The 19634-nt window shown below is 41.6% G+C and overlaps 1 pseudogene; it reads left to right on the forward strand.

Moving 5' to 3' along the window:
• Positions 1–1392: 1392 nt before the first annotated feature.
• LOC123391987 overlaps positions 1393–19634 on the forward strand; it is a 33014-nt pseudogene continuing 14772 nt past the window's right edge.

A 19634-nucleotide genomic window follows, 5' to 3' on the forward strand; every position in this document is an offset into this window, starting at 1 on the left:
TCCCCAGACTCTGTAAAGTTAGATGTTAACTTATAAACAGTTGATAAGTTGCAAACAAGTTCTGTCCAGACAAAAAAGGGTTTTCCCAAAGGTTAAGGTTTTACTGTCCTAGAGTATCTTAAGAGGTTTTCTATTGGACTTATCAACCTCGTTTTATATTCTTTCTTTCAATGGCTATAGAAACATATGTTTCTCTTACACTCCTCTGAACCATTGTTGCTCTCCTACTGGCTCCCTTTTTAATGAATTAGATACTTCTCTCTTTTTTAAATATTTTACTTATTTAATTGACAGAGAGGGAGATCACAAATAGGCAGAGAGAAAGGCAGAGAGAGAGAGAGAAAAAAGCAGGCTCCCTGCTGAGCAGAGAGCCCGATATGGGGCTCCATGCCAGGACCCTGGGATCATGACCTGAGCCAAAGGCAGAGGCTTAACCCACTGAGCCACCCAGGAGCCCCTAGATACTTCTTTTTTTAGCACATGCTCTCCATATGTTTGTATGAGTCTGAAAATTCTAAAATTACAATTTACATGTTGGCTGAAGAAATTAGAGAATCATAATCATATCATTACATTGATATAAAATTATGGATGCAAATGTATGTGTAAAAAGAAATATTTGAAATAATTTTTATCAAAATGGTAACATTCATGGTTTCCTGTGAGTGGCAAGGGTGCAGTATTTTTTTAATTTTCTTTTTCATGCATTCCTCCATTGTTTACATTATTTTTCTACCCACATTACATTTTACATTATAATTCTACCCACAATGAATTTGTATGTCTTAAAATAAGAAAAATGATAACAGGGGTGCCTGGGTGGCTCAGTGGGTTAGGCCGCTGCCTTCGGCTCAGGTCATGATCTCAGAGTCCTGGGATCGAGTCCCGCATCAGGCTCTCTGCTCAGCAGGGAGCCTGCTTCCTCCTCTCCCTCTGCCTGCCTCTCTGTCTGCTTGTGATCTCTCTGTCAAATAAATAAATAAAATATTTAAAAAAAGAAAAATGATAACATAATTCATCTCCATTATTCACAATAGTTGGATTTGATAAAGTTGACAAACAGCAAATTAGCAAATACTGAACCATTGCTCCTGGAACAGCGTTCCTTTCATGCAAACTCTGACCATACATTTTTGTCAACTGATTCATATGTTAGTGTTTCATATGTGTTTCTGTTCAAAGACATGTATTTATTTAATATACATTATTAGCTCATTATTTTGATTCACGACCAATAACACTATAAGGTATGCTTAAACAAAGCACATCCACAGGTGTATTTTCTCTGGAAGGCACATCACAGTCTTCTTGCACTTAGGAACTAGATAGCAGTTTGGGGACCGTTTTAAGCAGAAAGTTCAACAACAAAAATACAAAAAATTATGGCACTAAATGGACTACAAAAAGGCTAGTAGCTTCCAGCAGGAGAGCGAAACAAGAAAGCAGAACATTGCCTTGTTTGACGTCTCCCGGGAACGTGAGTATTGGATGACTCAAATGTTCCACTGCTTTGCACGTCATGCTTTAGAACACATACCATTAAAATTCTAATTTTAGAATGTTAGAAAGTTAAAAACCTGACTCTAATACAAACATACCATGAACACATGCTCAAAACCTATTCTGTTCATCAACAAGGGAAACAACAAAAGAGTACTGCTGGTTCAAAAGAGCATAGGAGAGACCTCAAAAACTACCATGAGTATTGATTCAGGGATTAGAAATAATCAAAATACCCACAAAACCCACAAATAATGCAGCTTGACCAAAGAGCTATTTTCACCATTTGAAACTACAATACAAATATATTTTTTTTAACTCACCTATATAAGTTTGTCCCAGGTAGTGGTCTCTGAGTTTTAAAAGACAGGGGTCATTCCTTATTCACCACTAAACCCCCAACAGCTCCCTGAGTCCCTATAGCATGTACTTAATAAATGTCCTTTTCTCACCATCACCACATCTCTGAATGACAAACTCGAGGGCATCAGAGATTGATCTTCAATCTATAATGAAGTTCTGTTGTTTGGCGATCACCAGATGGAAACAGAAACGACTAGAGGAGACACCCATTGTTTTTAGCTAGCCAGCATGTAAAACTCTGATGGGTTCAGATAGGGTTTCACCTATCAGGCAAAGTTTACCTCCTACTTAAAAAAGCTAAAATGCCAGTGACTTGCATTCCCAACCTCCTCTGGAGTGAGGATGCTATCGATTACAAGTGCCCAACACAGGCATTGCATTTGAAGCTGGTACATGAACCAGCAGCAGCATCCTTCAGAATCCATCTTGGAGAGGGGCAGTGACCGTAGGAGCTGCTAGAAGCCATTTCCAGAACCAGCTGTAGCAACAATCCTAGTGGAGGTGGTCGGTGCCTATCCAGTGTCACTGGCATTAGCAACAGCAGGTGCAGTGTCTGTGCACGGTGGACCCTGCTCCGGGGCATGAAAATGGGCATTGTTTTTGGTTGTAGACCAGAAGACTCCATGCAGAGTGTGGATCCTGATACAGGGCTCAGTCTCAGGACCGCGAGACCAAGAACTGAGCCGAAGCCCAGAGTTAGATGCTTCACTGATAGAGCCAACCAGACGCCCCATCCACAACTATAGCAGGTGCAAAATTACAGCAGATTACATAATATGGAGAGTTTACTACTTTCTGACAAAAGGTCAAGATTGGAAGGTAGTCCAGCAAGTGTGAGAGACACAGATCCTCAAGGTCACTTAGGGGTCCAGCTTCCTTCTATTTTGTTCTTCCCCTCTAGTCCATGGTCAAAGTGGGACTGGCACTATCAAACACATTTCAGCCTGCCGGAAGGGAACAGAAGGTCAAGAGCAAAGAATAACTTCTATGTATCTGCCTTACAATTGTACACATCAGTTCTCACTTCTCAGTTACAACTGAGTCACATACCAGAGAAAATGGGAGATGTAATCCCAGCTGGGCAAAACTAGAGGGTTGTGTAACTAGAAGGATGAAGTTGGGAATTAATATGGGGTGATTATATATTTATATTCCACAACGAATGGCTAACATTTGGTGAGGAGGAACAATGCACCAGGCACGTCCCTTAACATTGTCTGATCTACTGCTCTATGTGATAGATTCTGTTTTGATTTCCACTTGACATAAGGAAACTGAAGCTTAAAGACATGTGATAGAGAATGTGGTTACCACCTTGATAGCCATTCTCCCCTCCCTCCTTAGCAAGAGAAAATCCAGTTTTTAGTTGTGCATAAGTACCCAAAAATAGAGATTTACATTTCTCAGACTCATTTTCTCCAACTGTCACAATGTTAATATTAAGGTATATCCAATAATATGTAGACATTAGCATTGTAAGGGTATTTCTGAAAACTTTCTTAAAAGGTTCTTGGCCTTTACCTTTTGCTCCTTCCTCCTTGCAAGTTGCTGGAATATAGGTATAATTGGTGGAACTCAAGCAACTCTCTTGTACTGTGAGTTTGCACACTAACGATGTTAGACTAGCAGAATAGAGACAACTTAATTCCCAGTGACCATGCCACCATATCAGCTCTCTACTACCTATGTCTGGATTTCCTTTAAAGAAAAAAATCTCTATCTTGTTTAAAGCACTGCTTGGATTTTTCTGTTTCTTGGAGATGAATGCTAACAAATTTAAGAGGCAGCTTGCCCCAAATCCCTCACCTACTGATAAGACTGGAAATGAAACAGTGCCAGAGTCCTTAACCGCGACACTCTTTTTACTGGGCTATGCCTATATTATATCCAGGATCTGGGAGACTAGTGCCCACTCAGAACTTGGTAGGAGCAGTGTTTTCTCCATTTTAGGTTCTAGGGATCTTCTTATTTTTCTCAAAGCAGAAGAGAGAGGATTCATCTTTCCTCCTTCTCCTCACTCTCCCAAACTTCCACTCTTAGTGGGTTTTTTCCCCTTCCTTTTTTTAATCTAAACTAATATAAAGAAATGTCATCAGACTTCAAATTAATAGACTGCTTTTCACTCCAAAGCCAATGAGGATTCACTTAGAGATATGATTTATCAATTAATTAAATATGGACAGTGAAAAGTTGATGAAACAATGAAGAAGATAATTATATGCTCATTTTTTCTCATCTTATTTTATTCTGTTTTCTGTTATACAGTTTTGTCTCAAACCCAAGTATACCTAGACCTAAAATCCACTTAACCTACAATCAACTCAAATGTATGTTTCTCAGTGGTTCTCACTTTTTTTACTGATCATTTTTTAAATGTACATAAAAACAAAAATAGTTTTTAAATCTACATAAAAACAAAGCTTAATTAGAAGATAAGAGAGAAGGTGCTCAGTTACAAAAACTGAAATTGAAGGATTATTTTGGAGCAGAAAATCAGTTTTAGTAAATTTTTTTTGTTTTGGGTTTTTTTATTTGTTTGTTTTAGTTTTAATTAAATTTTATCTGTTTTTGTCTCCCATAAAATTGATAGATACCATCTTTCAGATACCTTTAGTATCAAATAGAACTAAAAACCTCTTTATCTTGTCCTTCTGCCTTAAATAGAAAACTTAAAGAAAGCTCCTATCACATAAAATTCTTTTTTTTTAAAGATTTTATTTATTTATTTGATAGGCAGAGATCACAAGTAGGCAGAGAGGCAGGCAGAGAAAGAGAGATGGGGAAGCAGGCTCCCTGCTGAGCAGACAGCCTGATGCTGGGCTCAATCCCAGGACCCTGGGATCAGGACCTGAGCGGAAGGCAGAGGCTTTAACCCACTGAGCCACCCAGGCGCCCCATCATAAATTCTTAAAGCAAATCTCTCTGACCTGATCTTGAATGAAGAGTGTAAAATTTTATACTAGAGAGCCTAGCTCTACTATAACCTCTTTATGAATTTTTAGTGTAGCATTCTGCAGCCAGTGGAGGGAAGGTATATATGAATTATTTTTGAAGCCTCTGCTGTATCAAACAACTGATATTTCAAACAGAAAAGAAAACTAAGGTATTTACTAGGCCTGACTTCCCCAGATGAAATTGAAAGTCCTGAGAATTTTCTCCTCTTCCCCATCACAGAGCTCTTCGTGTGCTTCAAGGCCCTGTTACATTTCTTACAACTCATAACCACATCGTCTCCCCTAAACTCTGGGACTTTTCTTAACTTGTGATTTATTCCCCCACATTTCTTCATTCGAAAAACACCTACTGTGGCTTACCTTGAGCAAGGCACCATGCTAAACCTGTGGGTGTAAGAAGGGGCTTAAATCAGGACAATTCACTTTCTATTGACTAATAATTAAAAATGATACAAGACAAAGCCACCTTCTGTGGCCCTGAAATGTATAAAGATTTAGCAAAAGAGGAATTAGGGATACAAAACTAGAAATATGAAATTAGGTATGAATATTTAGAATGAGAAAGTAAATAATTTTAAGTGCTAGAGGCATGGAGATTTAGATCCCCATCTTCTGACATCTCTTTGGGCAATTTATCAGAAATGCTTTCACAGAAAAGCTTCCTGGTTGCAACTGGCTTCACCTTCACATTTGGAAATACCCTGCAACTCCCAGCACCCACAGTGACTTGATCAAGCAAGGAACCCAGAAGTTTAAATCTCATTAGCTTCATGGTATTAACAGTTAATGTGCCTCTGGTTACACACATCTTGTAAATTCTCCAAAGGTAAATTCAGAGTACCAAAGGAGCTTGAGGAGGACTGCTCACCAGGTTGTTCTAACTGGTGAAGACTTCCAAGAGCAGTTAATGCTGAAGAAAACCCAACAAAGAGAAGAGTAAAAAATGGAAGAGGAACTAGAATTTCAGCCTCGTTGACAATTGGGGAGTTTACCACGCACCACCCCAATCCCATTTTGAAACTATCTTAATTGCTATCTTCCTCCCAGTTTTGTCTTTCCTATCATGTTAAAGATGGCATATTGTCTTTCTTTTATGTTTTAGATTCAGTGCTTCCAAGCAGGTTTTTAATCTTTTCCATTGAAGGTCCACTTTTATAAAGTCCAAAAGATTAAAACTGAACATCATTAATATCCAGATTGAAAAAAAAAAAGTACGTCTAATGGTAAAATTCTAGTTAGGGCATGCTCTAACCAACAGAGATGAACACTGTCTCATAAGAGGGAATTTGTTATGGATGAAGTCCATACTGCAATGGAGACAGAGGTCCAGGTAGATGCACTCTACTCCTTATGATCATTTTACTCCTCATTCTCTTTCTTCCCTGGGAATTATAGGATCCCATATTTCCCCTGGCCCCACCCAAAAAATTGTCAGGACACTCTTCTCATCCCATGCTGTCTTCTCTCTGGAGGATCTTATCCAATGCACATGTAAAGTCTCATCTAAGTATAGAATTTCCAAGTCGGCTTCTCCAGCCTGACCTCTACCCCGGTTCCAAATCCGAGTTTTGTCAGCCAGCATGACATCTCCCACACTTCTCAGGGCATGTCAAACCCCTCCCAAACGTCTGTAACAGTCAAGAGTCATTGTTGACTCATTATTGCCCCACAATCACACTTTTTTTTTTTTAAAAAGAGGAGAGAGTGTGCGGGATGGGCAGAGGGAGAGGGAGAATCTTAAGTAGGCTCCATTCCTAGCACGAAGCGTGATGCAGGGCTTGATCTCACAACCCTGGGATCATGACCTGAGTGGAAATCAAAACTCAAATGCTTACCTGACTGAGTCACCCAGGCACCCCGCCCCTCTCAATCCAACATTTAATCAATCACCAAGTCCTATAATTTCATCTTTCTACTGTCTCTTCTCTCCACCCACCTGAATCTGGGTAGTCTCGCATCCTGTCATTTCTATCTTGAATTTTCAGCTGATCTCACTCAGTCCAGTTCCTTGGTTCATCAGTGGATCCTTCACGTCAGAGGCAGTTTGGCACAGGATAAGCAGCTAGATTCCAACGTGGGTTCAAAAAGCTCCCCTACTTTGTGACTCCTAGCAAGTCACATAATACAACTAAACTTCAGTGTCTTCATATAGAAAATGAAGGCAATTATAAGTCATACATATGTTCTAAGGAGTGTAAAAATAATCTATATTACATACCTAGTACATAAATATTCTTAGTACATTTTACCTATATTATAATAATTCTTATCAAAGTTGTGATCTAAAAATAAAAGGCTGGTCATGTGCTAGAATTACTAGAACAAATTATATCTAGGTCTTGTCTTTGGGGTATGTGGGAGACGGCTTCTTGTTCACCTTCCAGTTAATGGGGCCATGTGACTAGCTCTAGCAAATGGGCCAAAATATAGAAAATTTTGATGTGTCCGTCTACAGAACCACAGAACAGAGCCCTGCACCACTTTGCAATGGACATATAGTGGGAGCAATCCAGATTTGGAGGACTCAGGGGTTGTTAATACCTACCAACAGCCTAACCCACTGTATCCTGACTAATATAAGACACCACATTTCACACTGCTCAAACCTGAAGTTGAGGGGAACCTGGGTGGTTCAGTCGCTTAGCATCTGCCTTTGGCTCAGGTTGTGATCAGGGCATTCTGGGATGGAGGCTCCCATCAGGCTCCCTCCTCAGCAGAGAGTTTGCTTCTCTCTCTCCCTCTGCCCTTCCCAACCCCACTTGTGCTTTCTCTCTACCTCTCTCAAATAAATAAAATCTTTTTTTTTAAGATGTTATTTATTTATTTGAGAGAGAAAGAGAGCAAGAGACAGAGATAACAAAAGGGTGCTGGGATTTCAAAATACATCTACTGTGTATTTTGTTCTCTACAAGCTGGGAGGCGAGGGAGAAGCAGGGGGTCATAATGTGAGCCAAAGGCAGACACTTAACTGACTGAGCCACCCAGGCGGCCCATAAATAAAATCTTACAAAAAAAAAAAAAAAAGAGAGAGAGAGAGAAAGAAAGAAAAAAATAGAAAAGAAAAAAGAAAAAACCCACAAAACCTTATGATGGATCACCAGACAGTAAAAGTTCTAATTATTTGGGGATAAAATAATGTCTGTAGTTTAAATTTATTTTTTGAAGTTCTTATCTCTGTATATCTTGACTTGAAAGTGATAAAAAATGAGGCTAGCTTAAACAAAACAGGAAATTTCTTAACTTACATGAGTTGCAAGTCCAAGAATGGATTAATCACAGTATGTGCTGGATACAGAGGCTCAAGCTAGTTTTGAAGTAAGACCAGTTAGTCTGACTCTTTCTAGCTCATCTCTGTTTTGGTTGGTTTGGTTTGGTTTCTGGTGTGTTTGTGTGAACATTTCCTAGCAGTCTCTTCTTTTTTGGAAAAATCACTGCCAGCAGTTCTAGTATTAGGTTAGACTGGGGACCCCTGAACCACATGCCAGGACTCCACCTGCCACCCAGTTCTTTCTTAGTAACTTCCCCCATAAAGAATGATTGTCTCAATAGTTCTGTCAAGTCTTAGCATTCACTGTAATTGGACCAGATTGAGTCACATACCCAACACATACCCGAAACTAGTGATGGGAACCAGAGGAATACATTATTCTGATTCGATGTTCTCCATGGTCTACTGAGCCCTCATTCTGGCAGGGGATAAAGAAGTAGGGAAGACACTTATGGGTGGAGACAGGGAAGTGGAGTTTCTCCAGAGAAATCGAGGAAGTGCTACCAAAAGAAGAGTGAATTGACACAGAAGGGAAAAAAAAATAACACTATCACTATGGACATTAATATAATCCATACAGAAATTTTAGAGAAAAATGTAGCCAGTTAAGGAACTTTATGAAGAAAATAAGATGAGATTAAAAACCTATACACCAGGGCGCCTGGGTGGCTCAGTGCGTTAAGCAGCTGCCTTGGGCTCGGGTCGTGATCCCAGGGTCCTGGGATCGAGCCCCGCATCGGCCTCTCTGCTCAGCAGGGAGCCTGCTTCCTCCTCTCTCTCTGCCTGCTTCTCTGCCTGTTTGTGATCTCTCTCTGTCAAATAAATAAGTAAAATCTTTAAAAAAAAAAAAAAAAAAAAACCTATACACCAGGAACGCCTGCTGGGCTCAGTTGGTTAGGCATCCGCCTCTTGATTTTGGCTCAGGTCATGATTTTGAGGTCATGATCTCAGGGTCATGAAATCAAGCCCTGCATCTAACTCCATACTCAGCGGAGAGTCTGCTTGAGGATTTTCTTTCTCCCTCTCCCTCTACCCCTCCCCCTGCTCTAAAATAAGTAAATCTTAAAAAAAAAAACAAAAAACACCCTACATGCCTTACCCATGAAAGCACCATCTTTCTTCTGAGTGCATTGTAAGTTTCAAAATAGCAGCTTTCAGATTTGTACCGTTCCCATTACCCACCATGGCTGTGTGTGGTAGGCTTCTTAAATTAATCAAAACTTCGCAACTTTAGATTGCTTTTACATTATTCATGTTAGTAAATGCAAAATCCAAAAAGAAAAAGAAAGTGCAATACTGTATATAGTTTTCTTTCCTTTCCTGTTCTTGAGGGTGTGTGTGTGTGTCTGTGTGTGTGTGTGCAGATAATTTAAATGCATGTTTACATTTTTTTGTTTGTTTTTGCTTCATGTATCAAAGCTTTAGAGACTTGCTAACTTGGAAGATGGGATGAAATTCCCACATCAACCATTTTACCTTCCACATCTCTTTCCCCAAGTGGGCTGTTCATCTGGAGAATTTCTGGATTCAGCAATTTGAGTGAAACAGACACAAAGTAATGTGTGAAGAGAAACAACCTTTGCAGATTGAATCTGCCTCTTCCTATGACTGGGGCCTCAGGAGAAACTGGGGTGGGACACTGATCTTTGGCTCCTCCACAGTTTGCAGAAGGAAGACAAGGGGCTTTGCTGGTAAAACCTTCTAGGTTGTAAGCACCTCAAGGACTTGGAATGCATTTTATCCATGTCTGGTTCAACAGCTCCCAGCAGTATGAAGGATTAAAGGACAACGAACTCTGCCCCCAGAAACATAAAACTGGTATATGAATAACCAAAATATGGTCCAGAGAGTAACCTACTGACAAAAGGGCACTGGGATTTCAAAGAAGGAGGCAATTCTGTCCGGCTGAACGGACAAGAAACCTACCAAGGAAGCAGCTTTACGAGAAGGAGAGGAGGGAGGGGCAGAGCTGGGAGCAGGAAATGAGAAAAGCTGGTTCAAGAAGGCAAAAAGGTGACATTCTTTATCTTAATCACTAGCACCAGAATAGGAGAGAACTTTCTTTGTTGGGAAAAGTACTTCTGTAAGCTACTAGACTAAGGGTGAGAACTGAAGTTCATGGATGACTACAGGGCCCGAGCAAATATCCTGATTCCTGCACTATGCTGGGTAAGACTCTGACACATAGCCAGGTTGGGGGACTAATTCCCTGGGCCATATACCCTCCCTATTATGCTGGAATGCCCTAAGCATTTTGGGAAGTGGTAAGGAGTTCAGAGGGGCTAAGATGCTGGGATTGCCCAAATTTGCCATGGAAGACAGCCCAAAAATAGAAGTTGGGATCATATCCTGAAGTCCAGAGTGCTGCCATAAGAATTTTAGTTTATTCTTTTTTTTTTAATTTTATTTATTTATTTGAGAGAGAGAGAGAGCATGAGAGGGGAGGGTCAGAGGAAGAAGCAGACTCCACACTGAGCAGGGAGCCTGATGTGGGACTTGATTCAGGGACTCCAGGATCATGACCTGAGCCAAAGGCAGACGCTTAACCGACTGAGCCACCCAGGTGCCCAGAATTTTAGTTTATTCTGATGTACTCAGACAATTCTGATAGCCTCAGACCATGGTTCTTTTCAGTAATGCTCTCGCTATCCACTTTTTTTTTTTTTTTAAGATTATTTATTTATTTATCAGAGAGAGAGATAGCAGAGCATGTGAGAGAGAAAATGAGTGTGGGGAGAGGGTCAGAAGGAGAGGGAGATGCAAACTGTCCGCTGAGCAGGGTTCCATCCAAGGACCCTGGGATCATGACCTGAGCCAAAGGCAGATGCTTAACTGAATGAGCCACCCAGGCCCCCCCCCCTTTTTTAGAGAGAGATTCTATGTGCGCTTTACTCAGTTTCCCTCAATGGTAACATTTTACAAAACTAGAGTATAGGGATACCTGGGTGTCTCAGTTGGTTAAGCAACTGCCTTGGGCTCAGGTCATGATCCTGGAGATCCGGGATCAAGTCCTACATCAGGCTCCCTGCTCAGCAGAGACTCTGCTTCTCCCTCTCTTTCTGCCTGCTGCTCCCTCTGCTTGTGCTCTCTTTCACTCTCTCGCAAATAAATATATTTAAAAACAAAAACAAAACTAGAGTACAGAACCCCATCCAGGTTATTGGCATTGGTGAAATTCACTGATCTTTTCCAGATGTCCCTAATTTCATTTGTCCTCGCATATGTCCATGCAGTTTGTTCTCTGCAGTGCTGTTGGCATGTGTAGGTTTGTGGGTCCACCACAACAGTTAGCTGAGCAGTCAGTCCCAACACCACAGAGATCCCTTGTGTTGTCCTTTGAGAACTACACCCACCTCCGTTCCATCCCCCATCGCCCCCAATCCTCATCCTTAACCCCAGGCAACCAATAATCTGTCATCCATTTCTAAAATTGTGTCATTTCGGGGCGCCTGGGTGGCTCAGTGGTTTAAGGCCTCTGCCTTTGGCTCAGGTCATAATCCCGGGGTCCTGGGATCGAGCCCCGCATCGGGCTCTCTGCTCAGTGGGGAACCTGCTTCCTCCTCTCTCTCTGCCTGCCTCTCTGCCTACTTGTGATCTCTGTCTGTCAAATAAATAAATAAAATCTTTTAAAAAAATAAATAAATAAAAATAAAATTGTGTCATTTCTGGCCCCTGGGTGGCTCAGTCGGTTAAGCATCTGTCTCCGGCTCAGGTCATGATCCTGTCTTGCATGGGGCTCCCTGCTCAGCGGGGAGCCTGCTTCTACCTCTCCTCCCTGCTCATGTGCTCTCTCTCTCTCTCTCTCAAATAAATAAATAAATAAAATCTTTTAAAAATAATAAAAAATAAATAAAATTTTGTCATTTCAAAAATGTTATATGAGTGGGATTATACAGTATGTAATTTTGGAGTAATGGCTTTTTTCATTCAACATAATGTTCTCATGACTCACCCAAGTTGTTTCTTGTATGGATCGATTGTTCTATTACTGCTAAGCAGTACCCCAGGGGATATGTGAACTACAGTTTGTTTAACCACTCATCTGGTGAAGGACTCCAGTTTGGGCGATTACAAATAAAGCTGCTATGGCCGTTCACGTACAGGTTTTTGTATGAACATCAGTTATCGTTTCTCTGGGTTACAGGCCTGAGAGTGCAATTGTTGGGTCATACGGTAATGGGATGTTTAGTTTTTTTTTTTTTAAAGATTTTATTTATTTATTTGTCAGAGAGAGAGTGAATGAGAGCGAGCACAGGCAGACAGAGTGGAAGGAAGAGTCAGAGGGAGAAGCAGGCTCCCTGCGGAGCAAGGAGCCCGATGTGGGACTCGATCCCAGGACGCTGGGATCATGACCTGAGCCGAAGGCAGCCGCTTAACCAACTGAGCCACCCAAGCGTCCCTGGGATGTTTAGTTTTATAAGACACTGCAGCTGTTGCCATTTGACATCACCACAGGTAATGTGTGCGTGACCCAGTTGTTTCAAACCCTCACCAACGTTTGAGTGGTGTCACCATGTTTTAGTTCAGCCATTCTGACCAGTACGTAGAAAACCACAGGCCCAAAATGTTGTCACTGAGGTTAAGGCCCCACCCAGGTCAATAAACCAATTTAACATTCTCCCTAACTACAGTTTTAATCCCGCAGGAATGTAACCTTTAACCAGTCAACGTGGCAATTTCCTGGTCAACACTAGGAAATATATGAGAGGCCCTTTGGAAGGGTGACCTTGCCTCAACCAATGGCTTCTTTGCTAATAATTTCTTTTTCCCCCACTCCAACTTTACCTTTAAAAAACCTGTCTTTTTCTGTGGCCCTTTGGAACTCCCTTTTATTTGCAAGAGGAGATATTGCCTGATTTGTATATCAATATGGCTAGGGTGCATAATTCTTTTTCTCCATTATTGGCCCTAACACTTTTGAATTCCAAATGCCAAGATGTCATCCTTAGTGCTTCCCTCACCCTTTTCATACTTTACCGTTACCCATTACCCCATTACCCATTACCATTAGCCGTGTCCCATTACCGTGACTTTTACCTCCATTTCAACTACTTCCCTGCCGGCTGAAGTCCCTGCTCTCTCTTGCTTGTTCTATTTCAACAGCCTCCTAACTGGTCCCCCTGCTTTAACTTTTGCTTCCTTCCACCATTTTCTGCAAAGCCGTCAAGGATATGCTCATAACATAAACCTAATTTTGATGCCTCTTTTCTTAAAATCCTTCAAGGGCTTCACACCGGGTTTTGTTTGTTTGTTTGTTTTAAGATTTATTTACTTATTTGAGAGAGAGAGAGAGAACAGGGCAGGGGAGGGGCAGAGGGAGAGAAAGGGAGAGTCCCAAGCAGAGCTGGATGCAGGGCTCCATGCCATGACTCTGAGATCACGATCTGAGCTGAAATCAACAGTCAGTTACTTAACTCACTGAGCCACCCAAGTGCCATGCTTCATACCACTTCTTAGGTTAAAACCCCATATCTTGGGGCGCCTGGGTGGCTCAGTGGGTTAAAGCCTCTGCCTTCGGCTCAGGTCATGATCCCAGGGTCCTGGGATCAGGCCCCGCATCGGGTTCTCTGCCAGGCGGGGAGCCTGCTTCCTCCTCTCTCTCTGCCTGCCTCTCTGCCTACTTGTGATCTCTGTCTGTCAAATAAATAAATAAAATCTTTAATAAAAAAAAAAAAACCCACCCACATCTTGAATGTGGCCTCTCTACTCTGGTCTCTCTTTAATTTGTAAAGCCTATTCCAATCCACTCTCTGTGCCTCGGAACAGGAATCTTCTCTATTGGCTCGTCTGCCTTGAGGCCTTTGCATATGTTACGCCACAAGCCCCTTCCCCCAGTCTTTGTCACTATGACTCTTACACTGACAAACCACTTTTCCAGGAAAACCCTCTTGGCCCATCTAGCTTCATCAGGTCCCTGTTATACATCCTTCATGCCCTTTTTCATTTGGAGCATCTGTTACAGTTTCTAGATATGTATTTGTTTATATAATTATTTTATTACTGTTAGTCACTCCTGAGACTAAACATTGCATGAGGGCAGGGACTATAATTGTTTTGTTCAACAAATATACTTTTTGAAATAATACATGAAATCAACTGTCCTACTTAATTCATTGGTCAACACATGCTTACCAAGCATCACATGTACCTTATCAGCACGGTAACTCATTTAAGAGAAGGAGGAGGAGAGAGAGAGACAGAGACAAGAGCAAATGCTTGTCAGGTACATACTGCGGACAATCAAAATAATCCTTGCTTGCAGTGTCTTACAATTTTATCAGGGTAAAGATGTTTTCTGCTAATTTAATTAACAAAAGAATTATTAAATAGTGATAGTGGTCGAGTCATCTCTGGGTGATAGGATTCCAGATCATTCTTAATTTCTTTATAGTTCTGTGTTCTTTTTCAAAAACTGTAAAGTGAGAGGTGCCTGACTGCCTCAGAGGGTAGAGCATAAAACGCTTGATCTTGGAGTCATGAGATCAAGCCACATGTTGGGTGTAGAAGTTACTTAAAATTTTATGAAATTTTAAAATTAAAAGTAAAAAAAGAAATTATGTAAAAATAAAATCTTTAAGAGAAAAATTTTAAAATACGTACCTATTTTCCTATTTTAATATATTAAAAAGAAGATCTTAGGGGCGCCTGGGTGGCTCAGTGGGTTAAAGCCTCTGCCCTGGGCTCGGGTCATTATCCCGGGGTCCTGGGATCAAGCCCCACCTTGTGCTCTCTCCTTCGCCGGGAGCCTGCTTCCTCCTCTCTCTCTCTCTCTGCCTGCCTTTCTGCCTACTTGTGATCTCTGTCTGTCAAATAAATAAAGTCTTTTTAAAAAATCAGTGTTTAAAAAAAAACAACAAGAGTTTATTATTATTATTTTTTTAAAAAAAGATCTTAGTTTATCAACATACTAACTAATAGAGCACTGCCTGGAAAATGCTCTAGCTTTGTTCACCTTTCTTTAAAATATGTAATCAAAACAAATCTCAAAAAATAAAACTCAAAATTATACTTTAAATATATTAGTTCTCAAAGAAATGATAGAATATTAAAATTTTTAATTATCTCTCTTATGATCATTTGTGTCAAAAATGCTATACTATGCTTAAATTCTATTTCACAAAAACATAACATTCCACGCCCATTCAGAAACAACTTTGTAGGAATATACCAAGAAACTGTTAGCTGTGACTCATTCTGAGGCTTATTTAGGACGGAACTGAATGATAGAATTAGGAGTCAGGCAAGAGACTTAACTTGTACTTTATATTATCTGTGCTATATTTACATTATTTACTTATTTACATTATTTACTGAGCCATCCAGGTGCCCCAAATCGTCTTCGATTTTAATGTACTCCTACTGCTAAAGCATCTGCCTGCATCTGACGTATCAGCTGGCCAATGAGGGTTTCAAGTTCTCGCATAATGACATCACCTATAAGCTACTGTCACTGTAGAGGCAAAAAGGAGAAAGATGTTTGTCTTCACATATGGTATCACCATTCAGATCAGAATAGACACCCCTCCTCCAGGTCCTATCACAGCCACACTGCTGTCTCTACCTGACCTCCAAGGATGACAGACCCCACAGTGCCTGGCCTCTGGAGCCCTAGAGCTTACTCCTCCCCTCAACCCCCATGTCCCCATGCTCTGGGGAGTCCGTCTAGCACTTCTCGACTGAGCCCAGCACCGTCCTGCACCTTCTGGCTTCCCTCACCCTCACCCCAGGGCAAGGTGCCCACCTGCCTGCGAACACCTGACATATTTTAGGCCCCAGGGAGTGGAATGCTCTTTCTTGCATGTGAGTCTCTCACTTGACCTTCCGGTACTCAACCTACAAACACATTTCCAAGAGCATGTTATGTACAAAAGTAGAGACTGCCTGTACTAGAAATAACAAAAAGTGACCAAGAGCAACCTAATGAGGGACATGTTGTGTTTTCTTGTCAAAAAGAACACTTCCTGAAGATATGAGAAAGAAATCAACCTGGCTTTAAAGGAAAAAAAAAAACAAACAAACAAACCTGAATATTATTTATAATGCTTAGTGTCACTCGAATTTATATCACTAATTAAGGTTTGGGATGAACATGGTATGCCTAGAAGAATTTTTTTTTAAATATTTATTTATTTATTTCAGAGAAAGAGAGCACAAGCATGGGGCAGGAGCAGAAGGAGAGGGAGAAGCTGCCTCCCCGCTGAGCAGGGAGACTGACCCCAGGACTCTAGGATCAGACCTGAGCCAAAGGCAGCCACTTAACCGACTGAGCCACCCAGGCGTCCCAAGAAGAATATTTTCAATTAGGTGTTTTGATCATCCCTCTGACACACACTCAAAAAATTCCAGGACAGTCGCAAACTCTTGGTCAGGGAACATAGAATGTTAGACACACATACATACGACTCACACAAGCTTACACACTCATTCCTTCGTTTTGCAGTTCTTAGATTTCCATACAGCTTTGTGAGTGGAATTCAGAATGGTTGGGGAAAAACATTGCTCTGAGCAATCTCTGGTAAAGAAGAAAAAAGCGCAATCATAACCCCACAGAATGAGACATTTGGCTGCAAACTCAAATTTAGTCTGCCTCTCTTAACAGAGTTGGGGGAGGGGCAGGGGAGCAACAATAGCTGGCTCAGTGAGTGGGGTGCACCACTCTTGGTATTGGGATTGTGAGTTCAAGCCCCACACTGGGTGTAGAGATTACTTAAAAATAAAATTAAAAAAAAAAAAAAGAATTTGAGGCTTATTATTAATGACAAGGCGGTATGTTCTCTGTGATGAATGAAACTGAATGCCCTGCAAAGCTTCCGAGGGAAGCAGTGACTCATCTCACATACACAGTCCCTGACCTCAAGGCTCTTGAACACTAATGAGACTCCAAGACATAAAAGGGGAGGCAGAAAACCCAGGGGACTCTCCCCTAAATGTGTGCTTAGTGCACCTAGAAACTATCTAGATAATCGGAAATAGTTGGAGTTGAAACAATACAAACTATAATCAAAGGATGCCGTTTTACAGGTAAGGACTGGGCGCCTGGGTGGCTCAGTCCGTCAACTCTTGATTTTGGCTCAGGTCATGTTCTCAGGGTCTTGAGATCGAGGCTATTCACTGGACATGGAGCCTGCTTAAGATTCTCTCTCTTGAGGCTTCTGGGTGGCTCAGTCAGTTAAGATCTGCCTTCGGTTTGGGTCATGATACCAGGATCCTGGAATCAGGCTCCCTACTCGCCACAGGAGCCTGCTTCTTCTTCTACCTCTCCCACTCCCACTGCTTGTGTTCCCTCTTCTGCTGTGTCTCTCTGTCAAATAAATAAATAAAGTCTTTAATGATTAAAAAAATATTCTCTCTCCCTCTCCCTCTACCTCCACCCTCTAAACCCCAAAAATAAAATGCAACAAAGGTAAGTCCAAGTCACAATGGTTCCCTGGTGAAACAGTGAAATTCTTCCCAGTAGCTGGCTTAAAATAAAATAATCTACAATTGCTCAGTTATTTTTGCCCAAGGGCAGACACCTGGATCTGGTGTCCATTAGAGAGTCATGGGTTTCTGTAATTCTGGGGGGGCTTGGGGGTAGGACATAGGACTTGTCAACAATATGAATTCACAGAAGGAACATATGACTAGCAATTTCATCATACCCTTTAGGGTCACACACTGGGTCAGAGGGGAACACTGCTGAACACTTAGGTCTCTTTTCCACAGAAGAAAACAAATATGGCTGGCCTCCTGGTGTTTCCTCTTACCATATCCTGCACACATTCTTTAAATTGCTTTGGAAATACAAGATGTTCTTGAATATGCGAGTTGTGGCCATAGTCAGGAAGTCAGCAAGTGAAGCATCAACGCTTCCCTCTCTAGCACTAAATTAATATTTCTCCACTCAGTCTTCCAGGGGCTCTGTCATCTGACTTCACTTCTTGGTGTTCCCACCTCTTAGTTGAGTCTCCTCACACACTCAGATGCACCACTTCCAACCTGGGAACTCCTGCCCACATTGTCCCCTTCTCCTGGAAAGTCCTTCCCCCTCACTACTCCACACTCCCTTCAGCTGCCCTTACCAATAACATGGATACCCGTGTTCTAGAGAACACATCAGTCAGCCATCCAGTGTTTCTCCGAAACCATTTTAAAAACTGATGTTTGGGGGCACCTAGGTGGCTCAGTCAGTTAAGCTTCTACATTCGGCTCAGGTCATGATCCCAGGGTTCTGGGATTCAGTCCTGTTTTGGGTTCTCTGCTCGATGTGGAGCCTGCATCTTCCTCTTCTATTCCCCCTACTATGTTCTCCCTCTCTCTCTCTCTCTGTCAAATAAATAAATAATAAAATAAAAAATAAGATGAAAACAAACAAACAAATAAATAAATAAAGCATTGAGTAGGAAGAATTTACCAGGCCCTCTTGGGTGGAGATGGGTTTCCCCTGAGGGACTAGCAGATAGCAAAGCAGTGGCATATGAACAGTGGCTATGGGTCAGGTCTGTAGGTGGTACTATTGGTATGAACTCTGTTGCAGTAAGCATGAGACACTGACAGAAGGTCCAGGTCGTTGTGTAGCATTTTGGAGTTTGGATGACAGCCCACACTGCATACTAGAACTTTATGGTGGTAGGGTGGTGTCCTGGTGGCTCAGTTGGCTGGGTGCCCGCTTTCGGCTAGGGTCATGATTTCAGGGTCCTGGAATCGAGTCCCACATCCAGCTCCCTGCTCTGTGGGGAGCCTGCTTCTCTCTCTGCCTCACTTTCTCATTGTTTCTCATGAATAGATGAATAAAATCTAAAAAAAAAAAAAAAAAAAGGTAGTAATGTGAGGAAACCATTTTTTAAAAAAGTTTAACAAAAAAAAAAGAACTTTGTGATGGTAGAAATTAAGGGGATGGTTCAAGCAAGACAGTGGGTGGGAATTCCAATGGCAGACTCAAATCTGAAGGGGAGGTCTTGGACCTCTATTACAAGTTTGGAAAATCAATGTTTTAACTTGAATAAATATTTAAAATCTGCTTGTCTTTCTTTCTTTCTTTTTTAATGATTCTCAATTCTGACAACATTTTTGTGTTCATAGACCAATCACCAGAGCAGAGCTTCTTCTAAATGCTGCAACTAAGGATACAGAGACTCCATTCATGCTGTTGTACCGATCAGTAATATGGCTTACCTTGACTTAAAAGGGAAGTGGAGCCCTGCCCCGCCCTTGTTAAAAAATCTCACTTCTGATCCACTCTTCTCAGCCTGCTGTTCACTCCTATACTCTCTTGGTTTCGACCCCCCAGCCTCCAACCCCGATCCTTGTTTGTAGCTTTCATCTTTTTTTTTTTTAATTTTATTTATTTATCAGAGAGAGAGAGGGGGAGAGAGCGAGCACAGGCAGACAGAATGGGAGGCAGAGGCAGAGGGAGAAGCAGGCTCCCGGCTGAGCTAGGAGCCCGATGTGGGACTCGATCCCAAGACGCTGGGATCATGACCTGAGCCGAAGGCAGCTGCTCAACCAACTTAGCCACCCAGGCGTCCCTGTAGCTTTCATCTTTGTCTTGAGCTCAATCCCATCTTACT

This window comes from Mustela putorius, unplaced genomic scaffold (assembly GCF_011764305.1).
Source record: "Mustela putorius furo isolate JIRA1106 unplaced genomic scaffold, ASM1176430v1.1 tig00000421_pilon_pilon_pilon, whole genome shotgun sequence".
Taxonomy (NCBI): Eukaryota; Metazoa; Chordata; class Mammalia; order Carnivora; family Mustelidae; genus Mustela; species Mustela putorius.